The 17,805-nt window shown below is 37.6% G+C and overlaps 1 protein-coding gene across 10 annotated transcripts in view; it reads left to right on the top strand.

The window, feature by feature from the left end:
* PTPN13 (protein tyrosine phosphatase non-receptor type 13) overlaps positions 1 to 17,805 on the top strand; it is a 210,786-nt gene that overhangs the window by 49,162 nt on the left and 143,819 nt on the right. The gene's annotated exons all lie outside the window — the stretch shown is intronic.

Here is a 17,805-nt window from a genome sequence, read left to right as displayed (position 1 = left end):
TGATACTGTGCTGAAAAGCTCCACACAAAGATGGTGTTTGCCACTTACACCTTATGTCCAACTCTAGTTTAGAATATAGATAAAGAAACCAAACTTCATCTAAAGAAAGAATTCAACTTTAAAGTTGATTTTAATTAAGTGATCTGAAGTTAAATGGTTCTGTGAAGACCTACAAGACCTTCTAGAATTAACACCAAAAAGAGATGTTCTTTTCATTCATGGGACTGGAATGCAAAATTAGGAAGTCAAGAGATAGCTGGAGTAACAGGCAAGTTAAGCCTTGGAGTATAAAATTAAGTGGGAGCAAAGGCTAACAGAATTTTGCTGGGAGAACACACTGGTCATAGCAAACACCCTCTTCCAACAACACAAGTGATAACTCTACACATGGACATCACCAGATGGTCAATACCAAAATCAGATTGATGATGTTCTTTGCAGCTTAAGATGGAAAAACTCTATACAATCAGCAGAAACAAGACTGGAAGCTGACTATGGCTCAGATCATGAACTCCTTATTGCAAAATTCAGACTTAAATTGAAAGAAATAGGGAAAACCACTAGGCCATTCAGGTATGACCTAAATGAAATCCCTTACATTATACCATGGAAGTGACAAATAAATTCGAGGGATTAGCTCTGATAGAGTGCCTGAAGCACTATGGCTGGAGGTTCATAACACTGTACAGGAGATGGTGATCAAAACCATCCCCAAGTAAAGGAAATGCAGAAAGGCAAAATGGTTGTCTGAGGAAGCCTTACAAGTAGCTGAGAAAAGAAGAGAAGCGAAAGGTAAAGGAGAAAAGTAAAGATTTATCCATCTGAGTGCAGAGTTCCAAGGAATAGCAAGAAGAGATAAGAAAGCCTTCCTAAGTGATCAGTGCGAAGAAATAGAGGAAAGCAATAAAATGGGAAAGAGTAGAGATCTCTTCGAGAAAATTAGAGATACCAAGGGAACATTTCATGCAAAGATGAGCACAATAAAGGACAGAAATGGTATGGACCTAACAGAAGCAGAAGTTATTAAGAGGAGCTGGCAAGAATACACAGAAGAAATATATGAAAAAGATCTCAATGAGCCAGATAACCAATATGGTGTGACCACTCACCTAGAGCCAGACATCCTGGAATGCAAAGTCAAGTGGGCCTTAGGAAGCATCACTGCAAACAAAGCTAGTGGAGGTGATGGAATTCCAGCTGAGCTATTTCAAATCCTAAAAGATGATGCTGTGAAAGTGCTGCACTCAATATGCCAGTAAATTTGGAGAATTCAGCAGTGGCCACAAGACTGGGAAAGGTCAGTTTTCATTCCAATCCCAATGAAAGGCAATGCCAAAGAATGCTCAAACTACTGCATAATTGCACTCATCTTATATGCTAGCAAAGTAATGTTCAAAATTCTCCAAGCAAGTCTTCAGCAGTACATGAGCCAAGAACTTCCAGATGTTCAAGCTGGATTTACAAAAGGCAAAGGAACCAGAGATCAAATTGCCAAAATCCGTTGGATGATAGAAAAAGCAAGTGAACTCCAGAAAAACATCTACTTCTGCTTCATTGACTATGCCATACTCTGTGTGTGGATCTAGGCAAACTGTGGAAAATTCTTTAAGAGATGGGAATACCAGACCACCTGACCTGCATCCTGAGAAATCTGTATGCAGGTCAAGAAGCAACAGTTAGGACCCGACATGGAACAACAGACTGGTTGCAAATTCAGAAAGGAGTACGTCAAGGCTGTATTTTGTCACCCTGCTTATTTAACTCGTATGCAGAGTACATCATGCAAAATGCTGGGCTGGATGAAGCACAAGCTGGAATCAAGATTGCTGGGAGAAGCATCAATAACCTCAGATATGCAGATGACACCGCCCTTATGGCAGAAAGTGAAGAGGAACTAAAGAGCCTGTTGATGAAAGTGAAAGAGGAGAGTGAAAAAGTTGGCTTAAAACTCAACATTCAAAAAGCAAAGATCATGTCATCCAGTCCCATCACTTCATGGCAAATAGATGGAGAAACAATGAAAACAGTGACAGACTTTATTTTCTTGGGCTCCAAAATCACCTCACATGGTGACTGCAGCCATGAAATTAAAAGATGGTTTCTCCTTGAAAGAAAAGCTATGACCAACCTAACAGCATATTAAAAAGAAGAGACGTTATATTGCTGACAAAGGTATGTGTAGTCAAAGCTATGGTTTTCCCAGTAGTCATGTATGGATGTGAGAGTTGGGACTATAAAGAAACCTGAGCACTGAAGAATTGATGCTTTTGAACTGTGGTGTTGGAGAAGACTCCTGAGAGTCCCTTGGACTGCAGTGAGATCCAATGAGTCCCTCCTAAAGGAAATCAGTCCTGAATATTCATTGGAAGGACTGATGTTGAAGCTGAAGCTCCAATACTTTGGACACCTGATGCGAAGAGGTGACTCACTGGAAAAGACCCTGATGCTGGGAAGGATTCAGGGCAGGAGGAGAAGAGGGTGATAGAGAATGAGATGGTTGGACAGCATACCGACTTGATGGACATGAGTATGAGTAAGCTGCGGGGGATAGTGTAAGACAGGGAAGCTTGGCTTCCTATGGTCCATGGGGTAGCAAAGAGTCAGACATGACTGAGGGACTGAACAACAAAAACAGTTAATTAAGCACAAAAATCATAACAGAAATAGGGGAGGATTTGAGGATAGTCAAAGTTCTCAAAGTGGATCCCTGGAGGGGTAACACCCGTGTCACCTGAAGCCTTGTTAGATATGCAGATACTTAGGCTCACCCTAGATCCACCAAACAGGAAATCCTCTGGGTGGAGGCCCACCTTTTGTGTTTTAGCAAATCTTTAAGGATGTTCTGATGCATGTGTTAAAGTTTGAGGGCCATTATACAGTTGAATTGCTGAAGACCAGGAGCCATGGGAACCTTTTGAAAGGTCTAGAGGTTAGGTGGCTGCTGATTGAGTAAGGAAAGTCAGGAGCACAGAGAAAGAGTGAAGGTAGATGGTGATGCTTTGGTTTTGCTGCTGTCGTTTTCCAATCCAGAGGCAGGAACTTAAAACAAGGTTAGGACCCACCCCATTCTTCTATCCCCTGGAGTAGGAAATGGCCACGCACTCTAGTATTCTTGCCTGGAAAATTCAGTGGGTAGATAGAGGAGCTTAGCAGGTTATAGTCCATGGGGTTTCAAAGAGTCAGACAATGGCTGAGCAGCTAAGCACAGGACGGTTCTTCTATAACCTAGATATTTGACAATCTTTGATTAGAGTTAGGATTCATTTAAAGGAAATTTATTCCTTTTATCTAACACGACTTACTTAGAACCTAGTTATTTTCAGCGGACCTTGTTTGCTTCATTTTAATTTTTCAGAGAATTTTCAGAAAAGTATTGGCCCTCTGGAGTACGGAGCAGGTAGCTCTACTGCAAAGGTGTTTTTGAAGGAAGGATATGTTGGTGGCATTACTCAGCTAATTAACAACAGTCCATTAATGTTGAAAAAGCATCTCCTACTTGTGAGGTATTGTTTGGAAGATTCCAATAAGTAGAAGGTGTTGCTTGCCCTTAAGGGATATGCACCGAATAGCCAGGTGCATGTGGAAAGTTTACGACTTCAAAAGCAGTGTGCCAGATGTGTGCTAGAGACAGGAAGTCCTAGGGATGTTCAGAGGAGGGAGAAATCATGCCTCTTTTCATTATGCTAATGGGGAGATCACTGCCCTGCCGGTGACTCAGAATATAAAGCATCTGGCACACTGTGAGTACCTAAAGGTTTCCTTCTTTCAAATTTTGTAACATTAATAGAGATTGAAACTTCCCCAGTGGCTCAGACAGTAAAGAATCTGCCTGCGCTGCAGGAGATCTGGGTTCGATCCCTGGGTCGGGAAGATCCCCTGGAGGAGGGAATGGCTCCCCACTCCAGTATTCTTGCCTGGAGAATCCCATGGACAGAGGAGCCTGGTGGGCTACTGTCCTTAGGTTGCAAAGAGTCAGACACGACTGAATAACTAACACTTGCACTTTCAATAGAGATCAAACATCTGAATATTAAGTCCTTGTCATTGAGATGCAGTTATTGCATAACATATTGGCCCATTACAATAAAGAGATTTACTGGATGTATTCATAAAATTAATTGTGAGGCAGCTATATCTTAAACACTGCCCAGTGGGATCTGGTTATCATAAAGCCTTCTGTTCAACTCACAGAATAACATCAGTGATACAGAGAAATTGAATTTGTGTTCTCTGGCAGTCTGGAGATTACCAACTCTTATGATTGCCAGTTGGAATTTTCTAATTATTTGGAGGAAACTCGTGCTTATTTGATTTAGTTTATCTGAAATCTAAGGGCTTCCCACATAGCCCTGTAGTTAAGAATCCACTTGCAATATAGGAGATGTGGGTTCGATCCCTGGGTTGGAAAGATCTCCTGAAGTTGGAAATGGCAACCCCCTCCAGCATTCTTGCCTGGGAAATCCCATGAACAGAGGAGCCTGACAGGCTACAGTCCATGGGATCTCAAAGAGTTGGACACGGCTGAGCGACTCAGCACAGCACATCTGAAAACTCTGGTTTTTCATTCCTTTTATTTGGTGGCACACTGTCTTTTTTTTTTTTTTTTCTTTTTAGCAGTGTCTTCTTGCCACAAGTTCTTCTCCTAACTGTTTTAACAAACTGAAATAAAAATAACTTTTGTTTGCTTATTTTGTGGATGACTGGTGTTTGTCTTGGTAGACACACTTTTGAATAATGCTGAGAACATTATGGGGAACAAAGCAGGTAAAATACAGTGGTCTCCAAGAAATTTGTTTTTTTATATTGTGTTTTCTCCTCTAGATTTTCTTTGTCCTTTTGTGTCTGTTATGTAATCTTAGTTCTTATGGATTTTTTTCCCTTTATTTTGTTGAACTTGTATGTTGCTACTGTGTCTTTTTCAGTGCAAATTGACATTCCTATTAGTATAAATAAAGGCTGAAAATAAGCATTTTTACTGGGGGATTATTGAACATAAGGTCAAGAAAATTATTTCTTCATGTTCTTGAGACTCCTAGTAATTTGAGTCCTTTTTAAAAACAAAACTGTTGTGGTAAATATTTATAGAATAATGATATCTAAGCATGACCTTGTTGAAAGATACAATATTCAAATGTGATTCCAAACATCTTGATGATGGTGATGATGATAAGTGGTTCTTTTGTTATAAGTTCCTTAGTGTTACTGTCTTGTGAATATTAAAACAAGATCAGTGTGATTACTTTTTAGAGTTTTTTGAGATTTTTGTCACAGCCTTGCCACATGATCTAGTTTTTGTAATATCCTGTAGGATATTTGTGGGAATTTGAAAAGAATGTGTTTTTTCTATTTCTAAGGTATAACTTAAGCTTGTTAGATGTTCGTGCTTTTGAATTTTTTTCTATATCCTTATTGCTTGGCATTCTTGCTCTGTCAAATTCTTAGGGAAAGTTTAAAATTTTCACTATAATGATGTTTTTGTCTGTCTTCTTATTTCATGTTTTTGTGCTATTTTATGATACATATAATGGCTGATGACTAATTTAAATGGACTGGATCTTTTTTCACTGTAAAATAAACTTCCCCCTCTCCCATTTTTACTACTCATCGCCTAAAATCCTATCCCTCTGCTCTTAATAGTGTCACCTCTTCTTCCTTGCCATTTACCTAGTATGTTTTTTATCCTTCCTTAATTTTCAAATAATTTGTATTGTAACTTACTTAGATAGCACTTGTAAATAATAAGATAGCTGAATTTTACCTTTTTGCCTCAGTAATTTCTTAATTAGGAAATTAAATGTGGCCATGGAAATAAAAGTTCTGGAGGAATTTCATAATCAGAGGTCCACTTGTATCATGACTTCTAATTATATATATATTTCTCAGTTCATCTTATTAATTGATTGGGAAAGCTTATATCTGAAAATATATACATACTTAAGATTTTAGCTTTTACATCATGGATGAACTCATGCAGGGGCTCATGATAATTAAGTTCTGGATAATTAAAAAAAAACTGTTCTCACATGCATTCTGGATAATCTTTAGAAATGAAATTGTTGCTGTGTTGGAAGTTTTAGCTTACAGTTACAAATTCTGATAAAGATGACTTATCCTTTTTTCTTTTATGAATCATACATTCAATGTCATATCTAAGAAATCTTTGTCCAACTCAGAGTCACAATTAGTGTCTCTTATACTTTCTTTGGGCTTCCTTGGCAGCTCAGTGGTAAATAACTCATCTGCCAATGCAGGAGGCACGGGTTTGATCCCTAGGTCAGGAAGATCCCTTGGGGAAGGAAATGGCAACCCCCTCCGGGTATAGCCTGGGAAATCCCATGGACAGAGGAGCCTGGAGGGCTGCAGTCCATGGGGTCACAATAGAGTCAGATATAACAGTAACTAAACAACAACATGCTTTCTTCTAGAACTTTTATACTTCTAAGAATCAAAATTTTTTCTGCATCTACTGAAACATATGGCTTTGATTCTTTAGTGTGTAATAAAGAAATAAAAGCAAAAATAAGCAAAAGGGACCTAATCAAATACTCATAAGCTTTTGCAAAACAAGGGAAGTAATAAATAAAAGTAAAAAGACAACCTTTGGACTGAGAAAATATTTGCAAATGATGTGACTGACAAGAGCTTAATTTCCAAAATACACAAACAGCTTATACAACCTAATTTAAAAATGACCAACCTAAATAGACATTTCTCCAAAAAAGGCATTCAGTTCAGTTCTATTCAGTCATTCAGTCATGTCTGACTCTTTGCAACCCCATGGACTGCAGCATGCCAGGCTTCCCTGTCCATCACCAACTCCTGGAGCTTAACTCAAACTCATGTCCATCGAGTCAGTGATGCCATCCAACCATCTCATCCTCTGTTGTCCCCTTCTCCTCCTGCCTTCAATCTTTCCCAGAATCAGGGTCTTTTCAGTTCTTCACATTAGGTGGCCAAAGTACTGGAGTTTCAGCTTCAGCATTGGGCCTTCCAATGAATATTCAGTAGTAATTTCCTTTAGGATTGATTGGTTGGATCTTCTTGCAGGTCAAGGGACTCTCAAGAGTCTTCTCTAACACCACGGTTCGAAAGCATCAATTCTTCGGTGCTCAGCTTTCTTTATAGTCCCAACTTTCACATCCATACATGACTACTGGAAAAACCATAGCTTTGACTGGATGGACCTTTGTTGGCAATGTCTCAGCTTTTTAATGCTGTCTAGGTTTGTCACAGCTTTTCTTTCAAGGAGCAAGCGTCTTTTAATTTCATGGCTGCAGTCATCATCTGCAATGATTTTGGAGCTGCCAAAAATACAAGTCTCTCACTGTTTCCACTGTTTCCCCATCTATTTGTCGTGAAGTGATGAGACCAGATGCCATGATCTTAGTTTTCTGAATGTTGAGTTTTAAGCCAGCTTTGTCACTCTCCTTTTTCACTTTCATCAAGAGGCTCTTTAGTTCTTCTTTGCTTTTTGCCATAAGTGGTTACATCTGCATATCTGATATTTCTCCCAGCAATCTTGATTCCAGCTTGTGCTTCATCCAGCCTGGCATTTCGCATGATGTACTCTGCATATAAGTTAAGTAAGCAGGGTGACAATATGCAGCCTTGACGTACTCCTTTCCTAATTTGGAACCAGCCTGTTGTTCGATGTCCAGTTCTAATTGTTGCTTCTTGACCTGCATACAGATTGCTCAGGAGGCAAGTCAGGTGGTTTGCTATTTCCATCTCTTTAAGAATTTTCCCCAGTTTGTTGTGATCCACACAGTCAAAGGCTTTGGCATAGTCAATAAGGCAGAAGACATACAGATGGCCAAAGACATATGAAAGCATGCTCAACATCACTAATTATTAAGAAACACAAATCAAAACTACAATGAGATACCACCTCACACCAGTCAGAATGGCTATGATTAAAAATTCTATAAGTAACAACTGATGGAGAAAGTATGGAGTACAGGGAACACTTTGCACTGTTGGTGGGAATGTGAATTGGTACAGCCACTATCAGAACAGTATGGATGTTCCTCAAAAAACTAAAAATTGCCATATGATCCTGCAGTCCCACTCCTGGGCATATGTTTGGAAGAAGCTCTGATTCAAAAAAATACACATGCTCCAATGTTCATAGCTGCACTATTTACAATAGCCAAGCAACCTAGGTGTCCATTGACAGATGAATGGGTAAAAAATGTGATACATGTGTATACATGCATACAAATACACACACAATAAAATATTACTCAGCCATAAAAGAAGAATGAAATAATGCCATTTACAGCCCCATGGATGGACCTGGAGATGATCCATCTTAATCACCTGGGGATGATTTAGCAAAGTGAGTCAGAAAGAAAAAGACAAATGCCATACAATATGACTTATATACGGAACCTAAAATATGACACAGACAAGTCTATGAAACAGAAACAGATCCACAGACATGGAGAACAGACTTGTGGTTGCAAGAGGAGCGGGGAGGTGGAGGGCTTGGATGGGGAGTTTGGGACTAGCAGGTACAAACTGTTGTATATAGAATGGATACACAACAAGATCTTACTGTGTTGCACAGGGAACTATATTCAGTATCTTGTAATAAACCACAATGGAAAAGAATGTATACATATATATATAATAGTGAATCACTTTGTTATACCCCAAAAACTAATGTAACATTGTAAATCAACTATGTTTCAGTAAAAAATAAATAGATAAAATAAAAATACTCTAAATTTGAAACTTAATCCCTCAGTTATGTTAGTCACATTTAAGTTCTTAAAAGCCATTTGTGGCTGTGCGTGCCTGCTCAGTTGCTCACTCATGTCCAACTCTTTGCAACCCTATGGACTGTAGCCCACCAGGTTTCTCTGTCTATGGGATTTTTCCAGCAAGAATGATGAAAGTGTTTCCTCCTCTAGGGGATCTTCCCAACCCAGAGTTCAAATCCACCTCTCCTGCATTGCATGTGGATTCTTTACCACTGAGCCAGCACGGCTTCCAGTGAGTCACCTGGGAGACCAGGTTTGATCCCTGTGTTAGGAAGATCCCCTGGAGAAGGCAGTGGCAACCTGCTCTGGTATTCTGGTGTGGGTAACTCCATGGACAGAGGAACCTGATGGGCTACAGTCCATGGGGTTGCAAAAGAGTTGAAGATGACTTAGTGACTGAACAGCAATAGCCGTGATATGTGGCTGTCAGTTCAGTTCAGTTGCTCAGCTGTGTACTATTCTATGCAACCCTGTGGCTAGTGGCTACTAAAATATGCAGTTAGAATTTAATGTCCTACTAAACTGAGGTTCAAGAAAAGGGAATTCCCTAGTGGTCCAGTGGTTAAGAGTTGGGTCAGGGAACTCAAGTGGCGTGAGTCCACATGCCACAACTACTGAGCCCTTGCGCCACAGCTAAGACCCAACACAGACAAATAAATAAATATTTTTTTAAAAGAGAAAAATGTCTCTCCTTTTTGTCCACATTTTCAGGCAAAAACTCAAGTGTATTTACCATCAGCAAAGCCTCACTGAGCAAATTGCTAAAAGGTGTATTTCAGGATGTAAGAAATTTAATTCAGAAGGAAGAAGAAAGCTTCAAGGATTGAAAGCAAATTAGTCAACTTGATAATAATTCTAAATAAACATTGGCTGTATGAAACATCCATCATGATGTCAAATTTAACATTATAAATAAAATAGTAAGACTTAGACTTGGATAGATGGTAGGAGTAAAACAGCGTACAAGTTTGATTCTATTTATGAGAATGGTTGGTTTCTTGACCTTAAAGTTTGTAATGGTAATCACAAAACAAAAATAGAAAAAATGTGGAACTTCCAATCTGGTGGAATCAAAGGAGAGTAAGTAACTCAGTGCTTGAAAAGGGGGACAAAGTACTGAGATTCAAACTGACTTACTGGTTGGGTTTGTTTCTTTAAGCCTTTATAAGAAATATGGAAAGTTTTGTGGATTAAAAGCTTTTGAGTAAATCTTTATGTAGTCTCTGCAGCTTTTAAAAGACCAAAGCCTAACTTGTCTCTCTATATTACATTCCTAATTATTTACATTCATAATTTTCTTGATTAACAGGGTTTACTAGTTGTCTTTGACATGCTATGTCTTGTCCTGCCTTCATAAAGCCAGAATGAACAGGTTCTTCAAGTTAAATTTGTTTGAACCAGATACAATTACCCCATATGTTCCCTGGAAACAAACTATTAAAACCTGAAATTAATTTAGTATCTAGCATTCTTAAAATGAATAATGTGGGTTAGCAAGTGTATAAGGCCCTTGTATTAAACCATCCCTCCTCCACAACTATTGTCAATATACTGTGTTTTGATTTGAAATTCTTTCGACTCTAGATGTGAAAAACAGGCCATTTTATGAACTTAAAGAGTCGTACATTTAGGATGAAATCAGCTACAGGTCATGCTCTCTAGCCCCCTCTTTGCTGACAAATATAAATTTACTATATTTTTTGTTTTAATTCAATACAAGAATTTTTTCAGTCAGGTATAGTTGGCAGCATTATTCTTAATTGTGCTGTCTAATGAATTTTATAAATGTGCATAATCGTGTAACCACAGCCTCGATTGTTTCTAGCACCCCAGGAGGTTTCTCTCCTGCTTCCTCTTAATCAGTTCTTGGTTACCAAGAGTAATCAACATTATGACATAAATAAGTTTTTAAAAATCTAATTTTAAGCATCCTATAAATAGAATCATGCAGTGTGGACTCTTTTGTGTCTGACTTCTTTCACTCAACATTTTGACAGAGGTTTTTCCACATTATGTACTAAACTTTTTGAGGAAAACATTTTGCAATTCTCACATTTCTTTTCTCAAATAAAGAAATTAGGAGGCTTTATGCTTGTATCATTTAGTGACAAATAAAGATTTTTTCTGTGTTGGGGTGATGTGTACCAGTCATGATTAATATTTTTATAAGAAATAGATTCTAATATTTCTTTTTGAAAAATAGATGTTTACCATTTAAATAAGCCTCCTCCCTCCTTTCCCTTTGAAAAGGAAAATTTCTTTCAAATAGGAGGGTGATCATCTAAAGAGCCACAGAGAATAGCATTAGTGAGCATAAAATATTTTTTATAAGTAGCTACAGATCATGCTTATATGGAATCATGTCACCACAAATAAAGCCAGTTCCTCTCTGAAACACTATATATTTCCTTCCACTGCAGACTGAATATACAGTAATCTTCATTGACCCTTTCATCTAGTTCTTCAAAAATAAAATAAATGACAGTCACCCTTGAAATTATTGGTTTTTCAGTCTTTGTATAAATTCCAGGTCCTTCAAACCTAAAGAGAAGTTGCAGAGTTCATCTTTTAAATTTTGTGTTCTTTTTTCCTCCTGGCTTTATGCAAATAGCAAGGGTAGAAGATCTTTAACCTGAAACTTTGTATTGGCTGGAAACCCCAAAACCTGCTCCTGTGTAAAGGGCCTTTACTGTACAACTTACATCTATTGCTGATTTCTTCAGTTATGGTTTATTTTGTCTGGCAAAACAGTGCAGCAGTTGTGTGATCTACAAAGGCTGTCGTGAAGTTGTCAGGTGGCAGCACAAGCACCAGCGCTTTAAGCAGCTTAGCACTTAGTTCCAAGGTTGCATAGACAAAATTGCTAAACTCGCAATAAAAATCATTTTTAAATAGATTTTACCATTCAGGATTAACATTTTTACAACTGTTGAATGGAATATTCAAATAAGATATGACTTGTGCATTTTAAGAAAGAAACCACCTTCACGCAAATGTGTCTTTTGGAAGTCTACAGCCTAAAATAACACAGACATAAGAAATAGTTTTGCTCTCAAAGTTTAAGCTCTCCTTGGGGAAATAAAAATTGGTATTAATCCCAGGATCTTTTCCATGTACTGGTTGTGTGCTTAATACCACATTGACATTTCAGACAGGGTAGAAGAGATCAAAGTGGCTCACCCCAAGCCTTGAACAAATACAACGTAGATATTCACTGGCTGTAAGCAAGTATCAGAAAAGAAGCAAAGTGCATCAGAAGTTCATTTGTAGTTTGCTTTCCTTTGGGAACAAGATAGAAAAAAGTCAAATAAAGATAATTTTATTAGCTGCATAAGGCAATTTATTTCTAAGTTCTCAATGACATCCTCAGTTCCGTGCCATTTATTCAGCTTCCTCCTTATAAATAGAGAAGAGCTATTTAAGCCTCACTTCTAGTCTAAAATTATTTCTGATAGTCATTATGCCTTTCTAAATCAAAGTGACTTTATTATAATTTGATAAAAATAGTTACTTGTAAAACTTTCTGGCTTACCATATCTTTTATTAAATGCCTCATTTGTGGCTTTATAGGAGAAGGCAATGGCAACCCACTCCAGTACTCTTGCCTGGAAAATCCCATGGACGGGGGAGCCTGGTAGGCTGCAGTCCATGGGGTCACTAAGAGTCAGACACGACTGAGTGACTTTACTTTCATGCATTGGAGAAGGAAATAGCACCCCACTCCAGTGTTCTTGCCTGGAGAATTCCCAGGGACGGGGGAGCCTGGTGGGCTGCTGTCTATGGGGTCGCACAGAGTCGGACACGACTGAAGCGACTTAGCAGCAGCAGCAGCAAGTGAAAAAAAAATTTGAGCATTAAGGAAGGATATAAAGTCATACATATTCTATCCCATGGTATCCTTAGTAATAGTTAATTGACATAGAAATGGAGCCATGTGCAAGGTCAAGTTGCAACTTACTTGAGCTATGATACCATTTTATTGACTCTAATAAGGGCGTTGGTTCTTATTTGTCTGTTGGGTAGATTGATGTGCCCATCTGAATCCCCAGGAAGCTTTTGGAAAGTACTGTGTAGAATCCTGTGCCCAGTCTCCAGAATTCACACAAAAATCCTGTGTATTACGAAAGAGAAGGCCTCTGTGATTTCTCAGTTACCCCAAAGCCCTCAAAATCGAAGACTTTGTGATTGTTTGTCAAAAAAGCTGACACTTCATTTCCTCACACTTGAAAATGTAACTGCAAGTAATAAAGATTGGAGAATAAAAAGAAGATGCAGAGTTAGAGTTCTTGATGTTCAAAAGTTGAAAGAAAACTTTTCTTTATAATAGTCAAAATAATTTTTATTTTTGTGATCTGCAAAATATAAATTAAGTTGTTGTCAGAGAGCAGGGCAGAAGGATGTTTTTAAGACGTTGGACTGGTGGTCTAGAGTTAGCATTGTAAACAAATTCATATTAAGTATTGCAGTTACCTTATCATAATGTTATTATACCTGATTTTTTGGAAATTCATATTTCCTATTCTTAAGCCTCTTATATTCTAGAAGAAGTATGTGAAACAGTTACAAAAGCATTATGTTGAGTATTCTGGCATATAATTTTGAGGTGTGCAGTTTTTATTGATGAGGATAAAGAAGGTTGGTGGGAAAGGTGAACGCTGAAGAAAAATGAGAGAGGGGAAAGTTAATATGCTAAAGGAACAACATGAGCAGTTTCTTCAGAATATGATAAGAATGCAGTGGAAAAATGTTTCTGCAGCTGTTTCCTTAATGCTGATCAGGTGGCCAAGGAGATTTGCTGAAAAGGAGGACAAATCCTTTGATACTTGCTGCCGCCTTTTCATATTGTTCAGTCATTTAAGCCCTATTGCTTTTAATAGTTATAACCAATATAGTTTTACTAATATAGATTATATGTATATCTTATATATATGTGCATATGTGTTGTTGTTGTCCATTCACTAAGTTGTGTCCAACTCTTTGCGACCCCATGGACTGTAGCACACCAGGCTCCTCAGTCCTCCACTATCTCCAGGAATTTTTTCAAATTCATGTCTACAGAGTTGGTAATGCCATCCAACCATCTCATCCTCTGCCCCTCCTTCTCCTTTTGCCCTCAGTCTTTCCCAGCATCAAGGTCTTTTCCAGTGAGTCAATTCCACATCAGGTGGCCAAAGTAATCACAAAAGTGATTTTATATATACATATATATAAATCTTTTTTTTTAATTGGAATATAGTTAATTTAGTATTATGTTGGTTTTCAGTGTACAGCAGAGTATTTGAGTTACACATATACATATGTTCATTATCTTTTTAAGATTCTTTCCTCATATAGGTATCTCAGAATATTGAATAGAGCTCAGTATTCTGGCCTGGAGAATTCCATGGACTGTATAGTCCATGGGGTCACAGAGAGTCGGACATGACTGAGCAACTTTCACTTTCACTTTTCCTGTGCTATAGAGTAGATTCTTGTACTATCTGTCTTTTATGTAGTAGTATGTTTGTGTGTTCATCCTAAGCTTCTGATTTATCCCTCCCCCACCCATGTGTCCCCTTTAGTAACCATAAGTTTCTTTTTGATATCTCTGTTTCTGTTTCTTTTTTAAGCAAATTAGATTCCACATATGAATGATATCATATGAGATTTTGTCCTTCTCTGTCTGACTTCGCTTAGTGTGGCAATCTCTGGGTTCATCCTTACTGCTGCAAATGGCATTATTTCATTCTTTTTAATGGCTGAGTAATATTCCATTATATATATATATATATATATATATATATATATATATATATATACACCACATCTTCTTTATCCATTTCTCTGTTGATGAACATTTAGGTTGCTTCCATGCCCTGGCTATTGTAAATAGTGCTGCAGTGAGCATCAGTGTATATGCATCCTTTCAAATTACAGTTTTCTGTGGATATATGCCCAGAAGTGAAATTGCTGGGTCACATGGTGAAACTCCAATACTTTGGCCACCAGATGCGAAGAGCTGACTCATTTGAAAAGACCCTGATGCTGGGAAAGATTGAAGGCAGGAGAAGAAGGGGGCGACAGAGGATGAGATGGTTGGATGGCATTACTGACTCAATGGACATGTGTTTGAGTAAACTCCGGGAGTTGGTGATGGACACGGAGGCCTGGAGTGCTGCAATCCATGGGGTCGCAAAGAGTCAGACATGACTGAGCAACTGAACTGAACTGATAGTAACTGTATTTTTAGTTTTTAAAGGAACTTCCATATTGTTCTCCACAATGGCTCCACCAATTTATATCCCTCCAACGTTGTAGGAGGGATTCATTTTCTCTACATCCTCTCCAGCCTTTATTGTTTGTAGGTTTTGTTATGATGACCATTCTGACTGGTGTGAGGTGATAACCTTGTTGCAGTTTTGATTTTCATTTCTGTAATAATTAGTGATGTTAAGCATCTTTTCATGTATTTGTTGGCCATCTGAATGTTGTCTTTGGAGAAATGTCTATTTAGGTCTTCCACCCATTTTTTGATTGGGTTGCTTGTTTTTTTTGACCTAGAACTGCATGGGCTGTTTGTATATTTTGGAAATTAATCCCTTGTCTGTTGCTTCATTTGCAAATATTTTCTCCCATTCTGAGGGTTGTCTGTCTTTTTGTTTTGTTTATGTCTTCCTTTGATGTGCAGAATCTTTTAAGTTTAATTAGATCCCATTTGCTTATTTTTGTGTTTTTTTTTTTCCCATTACTTTAGGAAGTGGCTCAAAAAAGATATTGCTGCAATTTATGTCAAAGAGTGTTCTGTCTGTTTTCCTGTTACAGTTTTACAGTAACCAGCCTTACATTTAGGTCTTTGATCCATTTTGAGTTTATTTTTGTGTGCATGGTGATAGAGAGTGTTCTGATTTCATTCTTTTACATGTAATTACCCACTTATTGAAGAGACTGTTTTTTCTCTATTGTGTATTTTTGCATCCTTTGTTATGGATTACTTGACTGTAGGTGCATGAGTTTATTTCTGGGCTTTCTATTCTGTTTCATTGATCTGTGCTTTTGTTTATGTGCCAGTCCCATAACATTTGGATTGCTGTAGCTTTGTAGTATAGTCTTCCGTCAGGAAGTCTGATTCCACCAGCTCTGTTTGTTTCTCAGGGTTGCTTTGGCTCTTTGGGGTCTTTTATGTTTCCATATAAATTTTAGAACTTTTTGTTCTCATTATGTGAATTTTTTGTTCTCATTGTGTCATTGGTAAATTTGATAGGGATTGCTTTGAATCTGTAGATTGCCTTGGATATTATAACCATTTTGACAATATTGATTCTTCCAATCCAAGAACAAGGTATATTCTTTCATCTGTGTTGTCTCCAATTTCTTTTATCAGCACCTTATAGTTTTTAGAGGAGAAGTCTTTTGTCTCTTTAGGGAGGTTTATTCCTAGGTATTTTATTCTTTTTGATGCAGTGGTAAATGGGATTATGTCTTTGATTTCTTTTTCTTATCTTCTGATGTTAGTGTGTAAGCATACAAGAGATTTGTGTATATTAATTTTGTATCCTGAAACATTGTTGAATTTATTGGTGAGCTCTGATAGTTTTCTGGAACTATTTTTAGGATTTTCTATGTGTAATATCATGTCATCTGCAAACAATAACAGTTGTACTTTTTTCCAATTTGGATTCCTTTTATTTCTTTTTCTTCTTTAATTGCTGTGGCTAGGACTTCCAAAACTATGTTGAATGAAAGTGATGACAATGGACATCCTTGCCTTGTTCCTAATCTTAAAGGAAGATTTCTCAACAGCTTTTCACTGTTGAGAATGATGTTAGTTGTGGGTTTGTCATATGTGGCCTTTATTATGTTGAGGTTCGTACATGCAAAGTCACTTCAGTTGTGTCTAACTCTTTGTGATCCTATGGACCGTAGCCTGCCAGGCTCCTCTGTCCATGGGATTCTCCAGGCAAGAATACTGGAGTGGGTTGCCATTTCCTTCTCCAATTACGTTGAAGTAAGTTTCCTCTATACCCACTTTCTGGAGAGATTTTATCTTAAATGTATTGAATTTTGTTAAAAACTTTCTGCATCTGTTGAGATGATCATATGTTTTTTTTATTCTTCAGTTTGTTAATGTATTACACTGATTGATTCACAGATATTGAAGTATCTTTGCAAACCTGGGGTTAATTGTATTTGATCATGGTGTACAATTCTTTTAACATGTTGTTGGCTTTGCTTTGCTAGTATTTTGTTGAATATTTTTGCATCTGTGTTCATCAGTGATACTGGCCTGTAGTTTTCTTTTTTGGTGGTATCTTTTTCTGGTTTAAGTAACAAGGTGATGGTGGCCTCATAGAATGAGCTTGGGAGTCTTCCTCTGCAATTTTTGGGAAGAGTTTCAGAAGTATAGATGTTAACTCTTCTTGAAATGTTTAATAGAATTTGCCTGTGATGTCCTCTTGTCCTGAACTTCTGCTTGTTGGAAGTTTTCTAATTACTGTTTCAATTTCAGTACTTGTTATTGGTCTGTTTATTTTCTATTTCTTACTGGTTCAGTCTTAGAAAGTTGTCTCTCTCTAAGAATTTGTCCATTTCTTTTTGATTGTCCACTTTATTGGACTAGTTGTTTATGATCCTTTGTATTTCTGTGGTATCAATTGCAACTTCTTTTTCATACCTAATTTTAGTTATTTGAATCCTCTGCCCCGTCCTTTTTTTTGTTCCAGTGAATCTTAAATCACAAAGCTTTACTATTAAGAAAATGTTAAAATATAGGGGATTTATTCTAACCTATGTATTTTTCTGTTTGTGCATTGTTTTACACCAGACCATTGACTTAACACTGTGTGTCTTTTTTTAATGCATGTATGAACTGAGTTTATGAGTGAATTCTGTGTGATAGAATGACTTCATCAGATCCTTCAGAGTTTGAAACAGTGGACTCTGCATAGATTTTTGCCAAGTACTGTAATAGAACATGTATGTGTGTGCTCAGTTGCTCAGTCATGGCTGACTCTGTGACCCCATGGACTGTAGCCTGCCAAGTTCCTCTGTCCATGGAATTTTT

The sequence above is a fragment of the Cervus elaphus genome, chromosome 6 (genome assembly GCF_910594005.1).
Source record: "Cervus elaphus chromosome 6, mCerEla1.1, whole genome shotgun sequence".
Classification (NCBI taxonomy): domain Eukaryota; kingdom Metazoa; phylum Chordata; class Mammalia; order Artiodactyla; family Cervidae; genus Cervus; species Cervus elaphus.
Note: the sequence above shows the minus strand (reverse complement) of the source record. Positions and strands in the feature narration are given on the sequence as shown.